The 17514-nt window shown below is 40.6% G+C and overlaps 1 protein-coding gene across 3 annotated transcripts in view; it reads left to right on the top strand.

Moving 5' to 3' along the window:
- The window catches only part of MGAT4C (MGAT4 family member C), a 698999-nt gene that overhangs the window by 452438 nt on the left and 229047 nt on the right, over positions 1-17514 (top strand). The gene's annotated exons all lie outside the window — the stretch shown is intronic.

The raw sequence follows: 17514 nt of genomic DNA, 5'->3' as shown, positions 1-17514 counted from the left end.
GGAAGAAAAAATTCTTCTTTGTTTCATAACATGCAGAGAGAAGTCCCTTAGAAATTACAGACTCAAAAGGCCAAATTCTATTCTGTATGCAGTTTACACTGGTTGTAACTAAGAAGAGTTCACTTAATCTGATTAATTTCTGGTCCTAAGGGCATGCTACAGCAGATCTTCCATATATCACCTGACAAATCATCCTAAGAATACAATCCAGAAACCACTGATAATCAGAAAACCTTTCACTTCAGCCATTCTCCCTCTCCATCTTGGTTGTACTTTGTGCATAAGAACTGCAGAGAAAGTGGCGTGGGAGCTGGCTGATATTTCCCCACGAATCCAACAGAATCCTGAGATGTTATTTTTGGAAGAAATTATTTTATCTTTTGCTACTTAGACAGTTCACAGAACATGAGATATGGGTTAAACCCTTGTACCAAAGTTTGTGAAATAAATTATTAAATGAAATACAGTGACGCTTATGGCACTTACAATACAATAATACCTACTATTTAATTAGGGAGGTTACCATATGTCTGGGTTTTCCCAGACATGCCCTCTTCTTGAGCCCTCTGATCTCTGTCCAGGTGGGTTTTTTTAAAGCTGCCCAAATGTCCAGGATTTTGTTCTACTCTATGGGTGGGAGCAGGGGGAGGGTAATTGGAGGCAGCAGGAAACACAGACATACCTGCCTGCAGCTGTCGAGGTGCACACAGACCCATGTAGTGCCCCTGCTGCCTCCAATCACCCTCCCCCTGCTCCCACCCCCAAAGCAAAGCAAAATCCAGGCGGGGGGGGTTGGGGGCTGGGGATGTGACAGGGCAGAGGGGGAAGAAGGGGTTTCCTGCCCCTCCAGTGGGGGAAAGGGGCAGGGGGGCAGCGGGAAACTGCTATTGTACTGCAGAAGATTTCAGTAAAGGCACATGTGGCAAGTATTACCATGGGTGACTGGTTCATCCTGAGTCTGAGGGGATGCCAAATCACAGACCGGGGGGATCCTCCCACAGCCGATCCCTCTGCAGCTGATTTCCAAGCACAGAACCACCAGCAACAAAACCGGAAGTGCATTTCTGATGGTGCACAGCCAATCTGAGGAGGTGTAGTGGCTGGTGCTTCCAGTAGGTGCACGGCCAATCTCAGGGGGTGTATGCATGCATGTGCCCCCCCTACACATCGCCAACGAGTATTACCAGTCCTTGCAATTTGCAAAATGTTTAAGACTTGTTCCACACAAAAGGCAACTTTTAAACAGGAGAGCTTGCAAAGTCAAGTACTCAGATCTGAAGAAATGCCAGAGCTAAGGTTGGCCTAAGGTTGGCTTTGCAATGGCTGTCTTGTGCACATGTATTATGAGATACTTATTAACTGTGTGATCACATAATGTCTTTTTTAAGATAACTGTTCCCTTATTGCAGAGAATGGACATCTGTTTTTTAAAGGGTAGATATCATTTTTTTCTTTCATATGCCTTTGTTCTGTTTGTGGACCCATGCCATATTTATTGCATACTATTCAAAGTAAAGTTTTGAGGAAAGACTTGTTTTTCCTTGAGCTTTCCTATGATATGCATCACTATCATATCTTAATGCTTCACAAGAGGGTAAAGGATCATTTTGCCTGTGGATTACAAAGATACTTGCTGACAGAAGGGGAATTATGAGATTCGTGATGAAACGAATGAGGAGCCTTGGGTTTGTTCTAGATGGATGTGCATTTTACAGGCATTAGCTCTTTTTCCACTTTTCCCCCAACCTTGACCCCACTTCTATATTCCATCCTTTCTTTGTCCTATCCCTACTCCTTCACTCTAGCTCTTTGTTAACTAAATCCTAGTCCAGTCCAATTTTCATCCTTGTCCCAGGTTCCCTTTCTAGCCATCTTAATCCCTGCTCTCACTCCCCACCTCACTTTCACTCTCTCTCTCTCCTTCCATAACTTCACTCTCAACTTTGGAATCCAGCCTATCCAAGTTAAGCACCCCAACCCTTATCACATATCTCCCTCTATCCCTATTCCCATTTTCTTTCTCATTCTTCCTTCACTATTTCACAACTGTCATCTCCTTGCCTAGGCAGTTCCAGTACTCTCCACCCCTGAGTATTTCTTGTTTAATTGAAGTCTCCCATACTAATTTTTTTCACAGTTGCACTCAGATTTTCATAACTGACTCCCCTTTACCATTATTCAGCTACTTCCAGCATCCCATCCTACCATTTCGCTCCAGTACTAATCTCCTGTAGTGTAACTAAGAATGGACAAGCAGGGCACCAACCCCAGGTGCCAACTTAGAGTTTGTGCCAGAAGGGGTGGGGGGAAGCGGATCCATCCCATAGCAGCAACAGCCAGCATAGAAAGAAGTACAGCAGCAGCTCATGTAGAGGGATGCCCTGTGGCATCAGTAAACAGTGTCTTCCACCACCTCCTACTTAGTTTCTCAACTTTCCATAATCCAAGTCTTACTGGCGATGTTATCAATCACCCTATGCCTTTACCTCCCTCTGTCCTGGCTTGTCTCTCTTCTGCATTTAAATTAAATCAATACTTTCTCCTTTCTTTGCCATTAAGGAGGTCACTGAAGCTATGAACAGGTGCTGAATTTGTCCCAAGACAAGTTGTACCAGTGTTGTCCCAAAACAGAAATGTCCTGGGATTGGTGTGTACATACATTACCCATGCAAATAGAAGTTAGTAAGTAGCTGAATGCCCTGCTACTTTTTTGCCATTGATTCAGTGATGTAATCTAGAACAACCATTTGGATGAACTTCAAGACATTCTGGGACAAACTGCTAGCACTTCTTATCTCATGAACCTTTTTAGGGTTTATCCCAGGGCAATAGACGCAGACATATGAATGACTCAACTTTGCCCTGGAATAATATTGTTTACCCTGGGAAAAATGTTGTGACATTCTTTGTAGCCAAAGGATATATAGGAAGTATAGGATCTATGCTTTCATTTCCAGTATCTACCATGGAAGCAGCAATTTATGTTCAATTTCTCTCTTAGGATGGCTCATGCTCTGTCACTAGCCATGGCACATACAGTCTGTTTAGCACTAGCTACTGTAAGAGGCAGGAACAGGCTCAGTGAAGAAGAATCTTTGAAGACTTTAGCAGCTAAAATCTCCAGAGACAAACCTGTGATGTTTTTAAAGACTTGTGACTTAGGGAGATTTGGGTGCATTTTCACAGACATGATAAATTCAACAAACCATAGTTTTCATGCCTTTTGGGACCCTGACATACATCATTTTCTCTGGTGTGATTAAGGTGTTAATCATGCCAGAAATAGCAATTGGCTAGATGGTCAAGAATTCTTGGTGTCATAAAATTACAATGCAGCCAAGTACAGAAATTGTATTTGAAAAATGTGTAATATCTTTGTGGCTGGTTTGTATGGTGTCATAACTTGTGGCATGCCATGCAGGGACTGCCCCACAGCTGGACCACCCTGGGGCCTGAGTTGGTCCCAATCAGCTATCAGCCAGTAGGGATAGCCTGGGAGTTCACACCCCAGGGCAGTCCTTGGTAGATAATGGTTGATCAGGATGGCCCCAGGTTTCCAATCCAGTCCTGGAGCTGATAGGAGCTTGGGATGACCCCAGGCTGGAGCTCCAGTGTGATCACTTGAGCCCTGGGGCAGTCCCATTTTGCTGATGATCAGCTGATCATTAGGGCTCTGCAAAATGACATCATTTCGTTTTGACTTCTGTTTCAACATTTCGCTGGGACAGTATTTTGTGTTGTTTCATTTCATTTCAGTGTTCCATTTTGTCAAACTGTTTCGAGGTTTTTCCCATAGGCTATAATGGGGAAGCACGAAACTGCCTATACCTTTGTCATTTCTTGGCATATTTGAATGAAAACTGCAAGAATGGTATCTGCTTCTGGGAGCATAAAGCCTGCCAAGTTTCAAGGAGATAGGTGCAGGAGTTTCTTGGAAATTGTACCTCAAACTGTTGACAAGGAAAACTCATGACATGTCTGACTGTTTGTGTGTGTATTGAGGCACAGCTGTTTTTCCCTCCCTCCCCCAGAGCACTGGGATTGGAAGGGACCTCAGGGAAGGATCACAGTCACTGGCCAGCTACACAGTCAGTATCAGAGCAGTCCTTCTGTACTCTTCCTCCTCCAATTGAAATGGGGATTTCTAACTGAAACTGTAAAATATTTTTAATAGAGGGTGATATGAGCCTGCTCATTGGCACAAGCAGGCAAACACAAGCCCATTTTGAACATGTAGTGTGATTTCCTGAATGATACAGGCCATCAGTTTTATTTCATAAATTCTGTGCCAAGTTCTTAAACCATTTGAAATTGTTTGAGATACAGCAAAAGCTGTGTTAACCGGCACTTTATTAGCCAGAAAACTCTACTAATCGGCATCCAAGGGACATGGCAAAAGTGAAACTGGAAGTATCACTTCCAGGGGACTTCCGGTTTCACCACAGCGAGCCAAGATTTTCTTTGTCACTTCTTCAGCCCACGGCCTGGGGCAAAGCAACCTGTGCAGGGCCCTCCTCCCTGCCCCCCGGCACACTGACACCAGGGAGTGCACCAGATGGTGCATATTTGATTAACCGGCATATTTGATTAACCAGCATCCCCCCATTCACGGGGGATGCCGAATAACAGAGCTTTTACTGTAGTTTATCTTTCTGAAGGGCCCCGCTTCATACGAAAGAGATACGTACAAGAAGCTTTCCCTCTGGCTATAATTCTTGATATTTTGTGGACTGAAATTTAGCCTTGCTTTCCTGAAAAAAAACAGTGGAAATGGAACAAGAGAAGGTAAAGGAAAATATATGGACACATTTCCTACCCATGTCTGTGGCTATAAGTAGTTTACGGTGACTACTGAAAATTTATTCCTACCAAAAAACCAAAATTATTTTTCTTCTTAACGTGAAAGATAATCTAGATATTCTGATGTCATCTATCATGGAATAATAATATCATATTATTATTCACAATTGGGAAATGTGGCTTTGTAGTACCTAGCATACACAACTTCTGACCTGTACTTATCCACATTGGATAGTGTCCATTATTTTTTACCAATTGCCCTGTCACCAGACCAGTGAGCTGTAAAAATATTGTGGAGATGTCACTTCCCTTGCTGACTGTAGCTAATGCAGCTGTCCCTCAGAATAAGCATGAATTTAGACACTTCTGTGATAGGATCTTCAATTTTAGACTTGATCAGGCCCTTCATTGTAATAGCCTGCAGCATTGACAAGGGACATGTATGTACCATTCTTTCAATCACTGTTTTTTTCCAGGTTTAGACAGAGGCCAGTTACAAACATTACACTTGTACTGATATAAATGATCAGAAACTGGCCTATAACTGCAACAGAATAGAAGCTTGGCATACAAAGCTGGTGTATTAAACATAAGAGATCAGAAGTTCAGCACACATACACTGATATAAAAATGGCAGAACCTGGTCTAAAATGTGCACCCCCTCCCAAAGGGTGACTGTTTATTCTGTTCACTGCTGATCTAAACTATGCCACTTACAGAAAAGCATGTAACTTAGATTGATTCTGCCTTGGGCTGTTTGAATGCCTGTACCTAGCCAGAGGCAGCACAGATCCTGTCTTCATGTAACTAAATAAATGAATAACCCTATATTATTATAAACAAGTCATGACTTCCACTAACTAGGGAAAAAAATAGAATTTTGTTATCCAGTGTTTTGGGGGTTTTTTTATTTTGTTTTGTTTTTAGAAATAATTTCCAACAACATAGCAGTTTAACAGAAAGTAAGCCCATCAGGTATGAGATTCTCAGTTCCAACTGAACGTGGTCCCCAACAACAACAAAGTGGGCTGCTAGCCATGGGAGCCTGCTTCATGCTGATGCTGGGGGAGCCCAGGTTCAGGCTTCTCCTACACCCAGCAATGAGGCATGCTGCATGGCAGGAGACACAACTGTGTGAATTGTGCATTAGATCCAACCATACCTTTATCTATACATGTAGAGACATACCAATATAGCAGCCAACAACTTAATATTGCAAAAGAAGTTGTCTGAGAAGTTAAGTAATTTAACATTGATATTTCCAAAAGAGTCAGATTTGGCCCATTTTGGTTGAGCTGGTAACATGGCATCCCTGTCATAATACCTGACCGAAGGAGAAAAGGATATGCATATGTTTGAACAATAGTAATGGATTTTTCTTCTATTATTTTTCCCAAATGGTAGGAAATATGTCTCATCTCCTCAAAATGATTTTTTTACTCCTTGGATTTAACTTTCCTCCTGAAACAAAATTTCTAAAAAGCATATTGCTGAAATCGTTTGAATTTCTCCTCCTGGAAACAAGAGTTTCTTTATGAAATACAATAATTTGCAAGCAATATTTAACAGTTATCATAATACAGATTACAAAATCATTCTCTTGATAGTTTCCTCTAATTCCCATCCCACCAATAACACCATCACCACCATAAACATTTGTATAGGTGGCTCTCACAGTGTCTAGTATATTTCTTTAAAAATAGAAAATCAATGTATTTGTAAATGGGATGTGTTCAGAAATCACCATTATTGCTGATTTCTCTTTTATCATCTGTCCATACTTCATGGAAAGCGTGAAGGGAAAAATAGTAGAATTGAGCACAATTGTATATCAAAGGAGCCATAACAATTTACACCACTTGAAGTACTGTCATTAAAGATGCATCTCTGCTCTTGGAATACGTCTATAAGAATATTGGAAAGACTTTGAATATTGTAATTTTTAGGGTTACCGGATAAATCCAGTTAGGATCCCCTAGGATAACACTTTTTGTTGCCTTAGCTATAGCCTTCCCCTAGGGCTAGCATTGTCCACGTCCGTTACATGCTTCCGAGTCTCTTCCGGCTTCAGGGTGTCTAAATCACTAAAATTTATCCTACACCACCCAATGCAAGAATCAAAATTCTGTTAAGATACCTAGGTTCCTTATGTAGCTTCATCTGGTCCAGAAAAGTTGCCTAAGAAACTAGACTTAGCCTACTGCCTGTACTTAAAAGTTGTCCAATATGGCCATCTAGGTATCCGTCTCTGCTGGAGTTCCGTTCAATCTGGGAATAAGCATGTATTCAATGTAAATTCCCAATTACTTGGTAGAAGAAAAAAAATGTTTGCAGTGACTGTTTGATATTAACAGGAGATGGTGCCAACTTTCTGCCCAAAAGCCTTGCATTAAGGCATTTTCTTGGAAAGTGTAAAACTTAGATCCTAGGTCAAGCTGACCCTACAGGGATCTAAACTTGTGTCTCCTACAGGAATTTGAACTCGCGTTTCCAGGAGAATGTCTTAACCATCAGCTAAACTATTCAGCGGTACATTTAAAACTGAGAAGAAGTAGTTCACACAGTTCACTATATTTTTCACACGGTGGGTGAAACTTGTAGAACTCATTGCCACAAGATGTTGTGGAGGCTAGTTGCATAATCCAGTTCTAAAGGGAATTGGATCAATTCTTGGCAGAAAGATGCATCAATAGGTATTCAGTGGCAGATAGAAGCAGCCTCTGAATGAGAATTTATTAAACCCGTGAATGCTGAAAGCTGCAGTGGGGAAGAAGCATGGCATAGAACATGTTCTGCTCACTATCCCCATCAGCATCAATTCCTGCCACGATGTGAGAGAGAATACTGGACTGGATGTACCTACGGTATGACCCAGAAAGTGATATTTCTTATGTTTTTATGACACCACCTTCTGTTGAAGCTGGGCCACTGTGTGGAAAAGAATTGAGCAGTTATGGGAGAGAAAGACAGCAAATATCTAGCTGCGCCACAGAGCAAATTTTCCTGTTGGTTGCTGTCATTCTGGGACATGCTTCTTTTATTCTTGGCTTTCCAGTGAACCATCTTTTTGTAGAAGAGATAAAAGCTTCTTTCCTGTTAGAGCACACTCTTGGGAAATAGCTGATGTGGGATTCACATCTCCTGATGTAGGTATGGAAACGAGGCCTTCTGCTTCCTGAAAAAGTGCCTTAAGTGGAGGGGTACCGGGCAAAGGGTAGACACCACCAACACTGGTCTGTCCATCCTCTCTAAACTGAAGTCAGTACTGCTGTTTTTCATACTGACAGAGAGCTCCTCTGAGTAAGATGGATCACATTTCTTAGTGATGTGGCTCAAGCTGGATCTCAACATGACAACAGTGTTTTAGGCAGTCTGTAACTTTGGATGGAGTGAGAGAAAGACATATCCCTGGGTAGAATAGAATTGGCCCCTATAGAATAAGGGTATTCCCTGGAGACACATTAGACTGGTGGTTCTCAAACTTTTTTCATGGACCACTTGAAAATTGCTGAGGGTCTCAGTGGACCACTTAATAAACTTTTTTTTTTGTTCTATAAATCAAAGCGCACAACTCATATTTTAATATCAGTACTCTTACCTTGCAAGTACAGATATTCTCAATTGTTCCGCAATCTTTCTGCAGACCACCTGAAAGAAGCTCATGGACAAATGGTGGTCCATGGACCACAGCTTGAGAACCTCTGCATTGAACTATGAAGAGATACTTGATCTAACTCTGCATGTGCTAGCTTCAGAACCAGATGCAGTATAGGCAAATCAGAGAAGTGCTGAACGAATTCACATAGACATAATTAACTAGTGTTGTCTGAATGAGATAACTTGGTTTTGCCCTGTGAGGAACAGGATGACCCTTTGTTTTATTAGCCTTTTTATTGAAAGAACGTGCCCCTTTCTAGGCACCTTACAGGTAGGAAAAAAAATCCCTATTTTCACATGTAAGTTTGAATAATTTAACAGTCCTAGTTGCCTTAGAAGCAAGATAGGATCTGCCCCCTTGTCTGTACTTTCTGCTCTGACATAACTGCCACATTTCTATAACTATTTCAACATATTTTTCTGATCTGGTATGTCTGGATTTGATATGGTGTGCTACTACAGTATTCTGATAGAAATTATCTTTTGTTATTAGCAAATTATTGGGATTTTTTTCCAGAATAATTATTCTATGGTAAGAATAGTAGCATTCTTTTTTTTCTTTTTGGTTTAACCAAGGATCCCTGAAAGACAATTGTTTCATTCCCTGTTGGTAAAACTTTTCCTAGCATCTGACAGACACCTTTAGGTTCCCTTTAAATTAGAAGTAGAAAATAGGATAAGCAGAAAGAGTTCCTAGTGGGCTTGTTAAGTTTCTTATAGTGATGGAATAAGGAGGCATCAGCTTCTGGCGTACTTCTAGTGAATTCCCTGTTGTACCTGGAAATGTTTAGCATCAGCACTGCACTGTGAACTCTAGGAAAACTACAGTAGGAGAACGGATTAGAACAGACTTAGCTAACTGTAACAGAGACTCCAGAGCCCCAAAGTATCGTGATCAGAATTTGCTTCAACTGAATTACCACTCTTCTAAATAAGCATTCTTAACTATAAAGATGTTAGTAGATAATCCTTCCTGTCAAAGATTTCTGAAGGAATACAGAGACTGAAACCTTTGCTTTCAGTTGTATAATGCTGTCTTTCAGGAAAGTGGTGTCAATTTTCCTCTGCACTGAAAGGCCGAAAAAAACTCTGAGATTTTTGCTCAGGTATTAGTTATATTGTTCGCTGTCTCCAGATCAGGGTTCATCCTTTGCAAAGAGGTTTAAACAGTTAGAAAACTTAAGAGTAGAGGAAACCTAATGGACAGAGAGATTATCAGATACAAAGTAAAATTTTCACAGGCACCTACAGTTTTTAAGACATGCAAGTTAGAAGGATTTGGGTGCAAAGCTACTCTGGAACCAGAGCAAGTGTATCCGTGTAAGCAAAGCACTGTGGATTGGTTAATTAGCTCCATGTGACCTGGGTGCAGCACTGTTTAAATTTGGCTATCCTGATTCTGGTTCTAAAGTTAGTACATGCAGAGATATTTAATTATCTCTTCATAGTGCTACCATTCACTGTGAGGGCATTGATAACACACGTTACAGTGTCCACAACTAGCTCAGGGTATATTTACAATGCCCACTGCATTATGTCTTTGTTTTAAAGTAGGTCTTCATATGAATGTCCTTGAATCATGCTGATCTGGCAGTGAAGAGTAGGCTTCATCCCAATGTCCAGCTGTTTTTTGTACGTGTCCCTGATCTTCAGATCCTTTAAGAAGATGAAGAAATGAAGAAATGCTATCAGAGAGGGCAGGTAATGAAAGAAGTCGGCTGTGAGTTTTTGAAGATGTGTGGTGTTATCTACCTTCTCCATGATAAATCAATGCTTTGGCACAGAGGAGAAACCATATAGTTCCCACACTCCTCCATAACTGATTGAACATCCAAGACAACTGCAGTTTAATGTTCAACTTAAAGAAGCACCAGAGGTTGTTTGTCTCCTCAAGTAGTTGAAGCTGAATGCCAACGTTATTAATGAGGAAATGTTCTTGAAAAACCCAACTTTGTGAAAACAGGCATTCAGGTTCCAGTTACAATAAATTAGCAGCTAATATCAAATCTATGGATTTGAAATCTGTGAATGAAAGCATTTTCTTTCCCTCTTCACCCAACATCTCCTGTTCAAGGTGAGGGAGGTGATAACCCATTTATGAAAGGAAACACTGGCTGGCAATTGATGTTGTTGCATGATGGTCCAGGAAATACATAAGAAGTATGGGGTTTATTGTATTCTCTTTCAATGCACCAACTGTATGTTTGGGAGAAATTTTAGAAACATTTTGGGACACAATTGCCCTTCTTCAGAAGATAAAATAAATCACAAAAAAACTTTGCTTCCCTGTTTAACAGAGATTTTTTTTTTTTCTGAATTATGCTGGCCTGGCCAATGCAAATAGACAGAAGTGCAGAGCGAAGTTATGGCCCTGTACTCATGTTGACAAATTTCTGTTGTTTGGAGTCCCAGATGCTTAGGAACAGTTGGCCTGAAATTGACTTTTGATTTAATTTTTTAAATTTTTTTTGCTATGCACCAGTCTCTCGCACAGATTTTCTGTTGACTAACAGCCTATTGAGTTTCTGCCTTGATCAATGAAAATGCATCTAAATTAATAAGAAATAATCAGAGATTAACAGTTTTAAGATATCTTTTCATAAGCCAGACAAATTCCATCACAGCTACATGTATAAATTTTAAAATAATTAATGGTTGCTTCCACTCATTCATAAATGAGTTATGTATATTTTTTGAAGATATGAAATTTATCATATTGGGAGGGATCAAGTGCTGCTTTTTAAGAAGTTGAAATAAACATCTAAATAAAATATCTACATTTTCAAACTTGTAACAATATTGGGGTTTTATTAGAAACACTCACAGAGCTTGCTGTTATCTAACTAGAAAAAAAATACAAAGTTACTGCATCTTTATTGTTGCTGTGAAACACTAGCAGTAAATCTTCAATCCTTTTTGAAGACCATGCTAAATCTGTCCTTTCTTTCTCATTTTCTGAGTAAAATAGATTTATAATTATTAAATTATTTTATGGACTTTGCTAGATGGTGCTTCTGATTCTGATATTGGTCAATCAAGGAACAATCTATGCAGCTGTGCAGAGCAACTACGGAAGTTCCCACCGGCAGGGGGCGGGTACTAGGGAGGGAGCTTGGGAAAGCTAGAGCCACCCCAAAATTTGCCTTAGCACCCCCTCCTAGTGCCACCCCTTTCCAAGCCCCCCACTTCCTTTCTGGGCTGCTACCATCTGCCCCACACAGCTGAGTTCACCTTGCTCCTGCCTGTGGCACTCCTAGGGCTCCCATCCCAACCCATTCTGGCTGGCTGCGGGTTGGGAGAAGACGTAGCGCTCCCAGCCTAGCCTGGCCCAGCCATCAGGGCCCATGTCCTGCCATTATCTGTGCAGTGCCCCCAATTTTCTGTCTAGCCCACCTCAGCCCCCCCACTAGAAAGAGGCTGGTGCTGCCCTGCCCTACAGGTCCCACAGAGCTGTGTAGGAGGAGAGAGAAGTTATCAGGAGAGTTGCTTCAAAACAAGAGAGGTTTAGTAAAATAGACAACTGAATTAAGTGGAAGAGCAAGACCATTCAAAAAGTGAAAAGGTTATTATGTGTGGATGGTGGGAGGTTGGTAGAGGTAGCAGCTAGATTGTAATGAGCTTTAAAGCCTTAAATGTCTGTGTTTAGTCCATGGTTTTCAGTGTTCAGTAGGTTTATGATTTGTGTTATTAGGCCTGTCTTCTGAAGATGTTTTGTAGTTTTTTTCCTTAAGTACAAAGATTGTGAGGTCAGAAAGGGAGCGATTGTTCTGTAAAAAAGGCACTCCAGTGAGTGATTATGTGTCTCTGGCCTTTTATCTTTTTTTCTGCAAGTTCTTTCTGGTTCATTCATTTTGTTAGTTTCCCTCGTATAGCTTCCATGAGGGCATTTGGTCCATTGGATGTGTGATATACCACATTCTGTGCTGAACACATGTAGGATCGGTGGATTCTGATGGCTTTCTTGTAGAGGGCGTTGATTTGTGGTAGCAATAGAGATGTGTTGACACATTTTGCATTTATTGTTAAGGCAAAGTTGTGTCTCACTTGGCATCCATTGATCAGTGGGGAGTTCATGTATAATGAGTTGGGTGAGATTTGGGGGCTTGAAAGCCAGGAGCAGTGAGTTGTGTGCTGCTGCCAATATGGTGGCAGAGACTAACATTACTGCCATGGCAGCAGCAGTGACAGCTGCTTCTGCTGCTGGGGCAGCGAGGACAGTTGCTGCTGCCGGGACAAGTATAGCTCCCTTGGTTGGAAGTGTGGGTTGTCAGACTGTTATCCTCTTAACACTTTTTGACAGCTTTTTGACCCTTCATGGAAGGCAGACAGCTCTGCCTGGCTCCCTTGGGGGAGGAGGAGCGGGAACAAAGGAGCAGCTCCCTATTGCCTTAGCATGGACTAATGAAAAAAGGCCAGGATAGTGCATATTGGAAAAAAGTGTATTCATTTATTTTCTCAGTTGCACCTTAGCTTCAACTACTTGAGAATATGTGGTGGTTAATACAATACAGTATGTTTTACAATAATTATCTGTAAGTGACTACAGTATAACGGCTTCTATTTAATCTCTGCTGAAAGAAAGAGATGCCACTTTTTAATGTTTATTTGTGTCCCTTAATTGTATGAAGCTTAGCGAGATAGCTCAAGCAGTTCTTGCAGGAAGTTATTTATTTTCTTTAGATCAAGGACTTTCCCTTTCAAAGCAGTATTTGTCTTGTGCTGTGATAGATGGCAAACATAAGTGGCAATATTAATAATGACCAATTAATAAGCACTAGATGTATTTTTAATACTGCATAGTGTCCAACTGGGGTAGTAAGGCTCAGAAGAATAAATATGAAATCAAGTGAGATCTCATGATATGCTAGCAATTTAATGTATAGCTTCAAGTTTTACAAAAAGAAATTGTTCATCTGAAATTAATTCCCATATCATTCCAAGTCTGGTGCTGGCACAGACTACCAACTCTGTAAGGCAAAAGTGCAGGTAAATTCAATGTAATATGCCTAGAGGCACAGGTATACATAGTCTTTTTCTGAAATTAATCAATTATTTATTTCATGTACCTCCTTTTTTATCAGTATTCTTTTTCTGTACTCTTTTGTCCTTTTTATACTTTATACTGTCTCATCCCTCCAAAAATCAACATTTAGTTAAATGCTGTCAAAAAATATTCAATTTAAGCCTTGTAAATGCTTAAAAACAGCCTGTCTGAGTGTGAACTGTTTTTTTTATACCAGCAGTGGATAGCTTATTTTTCCTTTAAGTCCTTCAACTGAGAATAGAAGCTTTTTCTATATCTTTGTGCTCTGTTTGGACATCTGCAAACTTTCCAAAACTATTTTTTGTAGTGTGTATTGCTCTTGGGGCTGATGATAACAATGAACAGCTGCATGAAATATAACGGATAAAGTTTATTTTATAGGAACATCACCCAGTGAAGTTTTCTACAGTTTACAAAACCATGTACCAATAGCACAATACACAATTCATTTCATTATTTTTGTTTGAAACTATACAGTAGCTTTCTGGTAAGTAAGGGATGTATCTTAAACTAACAGGCACCCCAGCAACACTAGTTCATTGGGACAGGTGCTGTTTCTTCTCTTTCAATAACTGGCTGACTTTCTCCATTGTATCTAATGGAATTGGTCCTTCTCAGTGAGAACAGTTTTAATTTGTTTCTCTAATAAAAGTATTGAATTAGCCTCTTCAATCCATCTGGAAACCAACTAAAATATTTTCTTGCAGTTCTTATCAGACTGTAACAGGCAGGCACTAGCCTACTGCATGGCAACTTCAATTCTTCTTCCTGTTATTTGGAACAGTTTTGGATGTGCATAATGTTGGAGTGTTGTTTCCATGCCTGAAAGAGGCCAATTCTGTTTCTAACTCCTTCACAGTTAATGAGAACTATCTCAGTGTTACTTATAATTTGGCATATGTAGTTATTTTCCTTGGCAAACATTGGGTATTATTTGTTTCCTGTAGATCTGCAGTGTTCTCTTTTAGTATCAGAAGTAAAGAGAAACTTGATTCTGCTTCCGATAAACTAGTGTAAACAATTACAAACTTGGAAAAGACAGCACAACCAGCAAGGAAACTTTAATAGTAATGGGAGTTCTATTTTAAAGGCTAGTCATGCCCCCTGTGATGCCTTCTCCTTTCTTCAAACTTGTGAACACTTTTCAAACTGTGAATATGTCTACTATTGAACAATCTTTAGTTATATATTTTGTGCCCATCAGAAACCTAGGAGCTGACCCTGAACTTGCTTGTCAGTGACAGAACTCTCATCCACATCAGATCAGGGGCAGGTTAATACTATCACACCTTTCTATTTCTTATTAATATATCATTAATATATATAATAAATATATAATTATTTATTAGCAATAGTTTAATTAGAAATCAAGAATAATGAAACTGACATAATATAAATTAATAATGCTTCTTTAAAAAATGATTTTTGTAGCCCATTTCTAAATGTACATTATAACCCACAAGAATGAGCGTCTGTTTGTCCATGGACAGGCATTACATTTGTAATGAGAAATATTCTCTTTTAGTGCTTCAAAATCCAAGTGAACAGCCATTCATTGGGGAAAAAAATGACAATTGTATGAAGAAATGTTAGCTTTTTCAGCAGTAATTTCTAGGCATGATGATATCCACATCCAGTTATATGTAGCACCACAAGAATCCTCCAGCATCTGTGGAGGCTGTGTTCTCCCTCTCACCCCCTGTCCATGGCTCCAAGGAGCCTGCCTGTTGCACCAAACTGTACTGCCCCAGGGAGGCCAAGGCAGTCTCACAGGTCACTACTGGTCTGCTCTGTGGACATGATAAAATCCTTCCTACTCAAAGAGCTCAGCAGGAATCCATGTCCCAGATCCTCTTGCAATGGGGAAAAAAAAAAAAATCTTATGTCAGCATCTCTGGCATTCTCTAGAAGCCAGAGCAGGAACTCTTGAATGGCTGAGCTCAAGTCTGAGTACTTCCAAAGTCATCTTTCCAGTCTTAAATGTGGCAAATTCCAAGGCCCAGGTAAAGGGGGCACTATTTAATGCCTCTCCTGAAGTGGAGGCAACTTCAGAGGCGTGCAGGGCATTACTGTGGCCAGGAGATTCCCGTGTACTTGGTGCAGACTTACTGATGCAATTTCTAAAGGCCACAGCTAGGTCCGAGGGCAGCCCCTTCCTCCACTTATGAAGTGGGGCTGGCATTGGAGTCTTCCTCCTGCCACTGTTGTCCTATGTGTTGACGAGGCAGGTGAATCGCATTGCCAGCACCCACTGGTTGGCAAGGACACCTCCTGTACTGCCTCTTCCACTGCAGATTTGCCTACACCAAACTGATTTGTGAACCACAAACCATATAGCCAGGGCCTTGGGCACGTCTACATGGCCATACATGACATTCAACAGTGCCTTCACAGGAGCTCTCTGAAGAAGCAGTAGCCAGCCTTGGCTCTGTGCTGGCAGAAGTAAAGCATGCACTGGACCTTAAGAAATTCCAGGTCATCTGTGAATATATTTTCCTGAACTCTTCATTCCAGATCACTTCACTTCACTTCAAAATTTGTCCTTTGGAAATAAATACATTGATTAAGAACCTTAATTATACACCTACTTTGTTTATCCCTACATTTCTTTGTAAGTGAATCAACTTAAGATTCAGGTTATTTTCTATGGTGTCCTTATAACTTTCCCAAGTCACAAGAGAATCAGTGGATCCAGAGCTGCATGGCTTCCTGGCAGCAGGGATCAAGTTCAGGTTGGATCCTTTGGCAGTGGAAACTGTGAATAGATGCACTCCTGGCATGAAACGGGTAGGAGTCTTTGGGAGGGTGATTCCCCAGGGGCTCAGCCAGTCTGCACTCAGCTATCCTGATGAACCTCTAGAGAGGGGGGGGGCCCTGTAAGGCATTCTGGGATCACTACACACTATTCTGTGGTTGAAGAGCCCCAGCAGTACAAACTTTTGCCCTGTTTTGCATCACTACAGGTAAATGGACACTGGAACAGCTATTTGTGCTTGTCCCACCATGTTTTTGGGGTGCTACAAATTTCCTGGGAAAATTTTTTATGCTTCAAATGAATCTCTGTCCATGCCCTCAGTCTCAGATAAAGAGGCTAATCCTTTATATAAAGCATTGAAGCTTATTTTACGAACTCTGGCTTCAGTGCATTAGACGGGATGGAGTTTATCACTTAACTGAGAACTGGTCTGTATTCGGACTTTTCTGGTCTCTTGATGTTCAGGTTGAGCTTCGTCCATTCAGAATTTATTTAAAAAAAAGAGCTACCAGATGATTAGTGGGTGCTTATATCCATTTCTGTGGACAGTCCAGAGAAGTTCTATATCCACTATATCCTCAGCTATGGAAACTGACTCTTGGGCTCAGACCACTTAGATTCATACTTGTAGGACTGGAGGGTTGTAGTTCTAGTTCAATCTCTGGCATCCATCAAACTGGTATTTGTCATACCTGGCCCCAGACTTTTTCATGTTTTTTGGCATTTTTTTCTGCTTTCCACAACTGGGTTTTGGCTGGCTGAAATAGAAGTAATGTCATATATGTGTATATATGTATGTGTTTGTATGTATCTGTAATGGCACTACTTCACAACAAGTCAATATTATAATTCTTCAGAGGAAAACGTGTGTGTGTGCGTGTGTTTTTCCCCCCAAGGATTATAAATATTGACTTGCTATCTGGAAGGTAGTGCCAATGAATAAGCTTTGTGTAAATCATGCAAAGGGACATGGCACCATTTTTCTATGTGTGTGCATGTGTGCTCACACATGGGTAAATTTATATAGTTCTTGGTTATGTGATGCCATAGCTTAGTCATTTTATCTCTTAACTCATATTTTCCAAGGTGATACATAGCCTCTCTAAAGACTGTTTAGGAAATAAAATCAGAGACTGTGCATGTACTATTATAACTCACACTTGTTTAAAATAAATTCATAATGGATCTCTGGTAGCACTGTTAAGCCAGAATTGACTATAAGTTTTGAAGAAATAATTACTATGATAAACAGTATGGG

The sequence above is a fragment of the Crocodylus siamensis genome, chromosome 4 (assembly GCF_052110815.1).
Source record: "Crocodylus siamensis isolate JL-2025a chromosome 4, ASM5211081v1, whole genome shotgun sequence".
Classification (NCBI taxonomy): domain Eukaryota; kingdom Metazoa; phylum Chordata; order Crocodylia; family Crocodylidae; genus Crocodylus; species Crocodylus siamensis.
The sequence above is the reverse complement of the archived record's forward strand: the minus strand, read 5'-3'. Positions and strand labels throughout refer to the sequence as shown.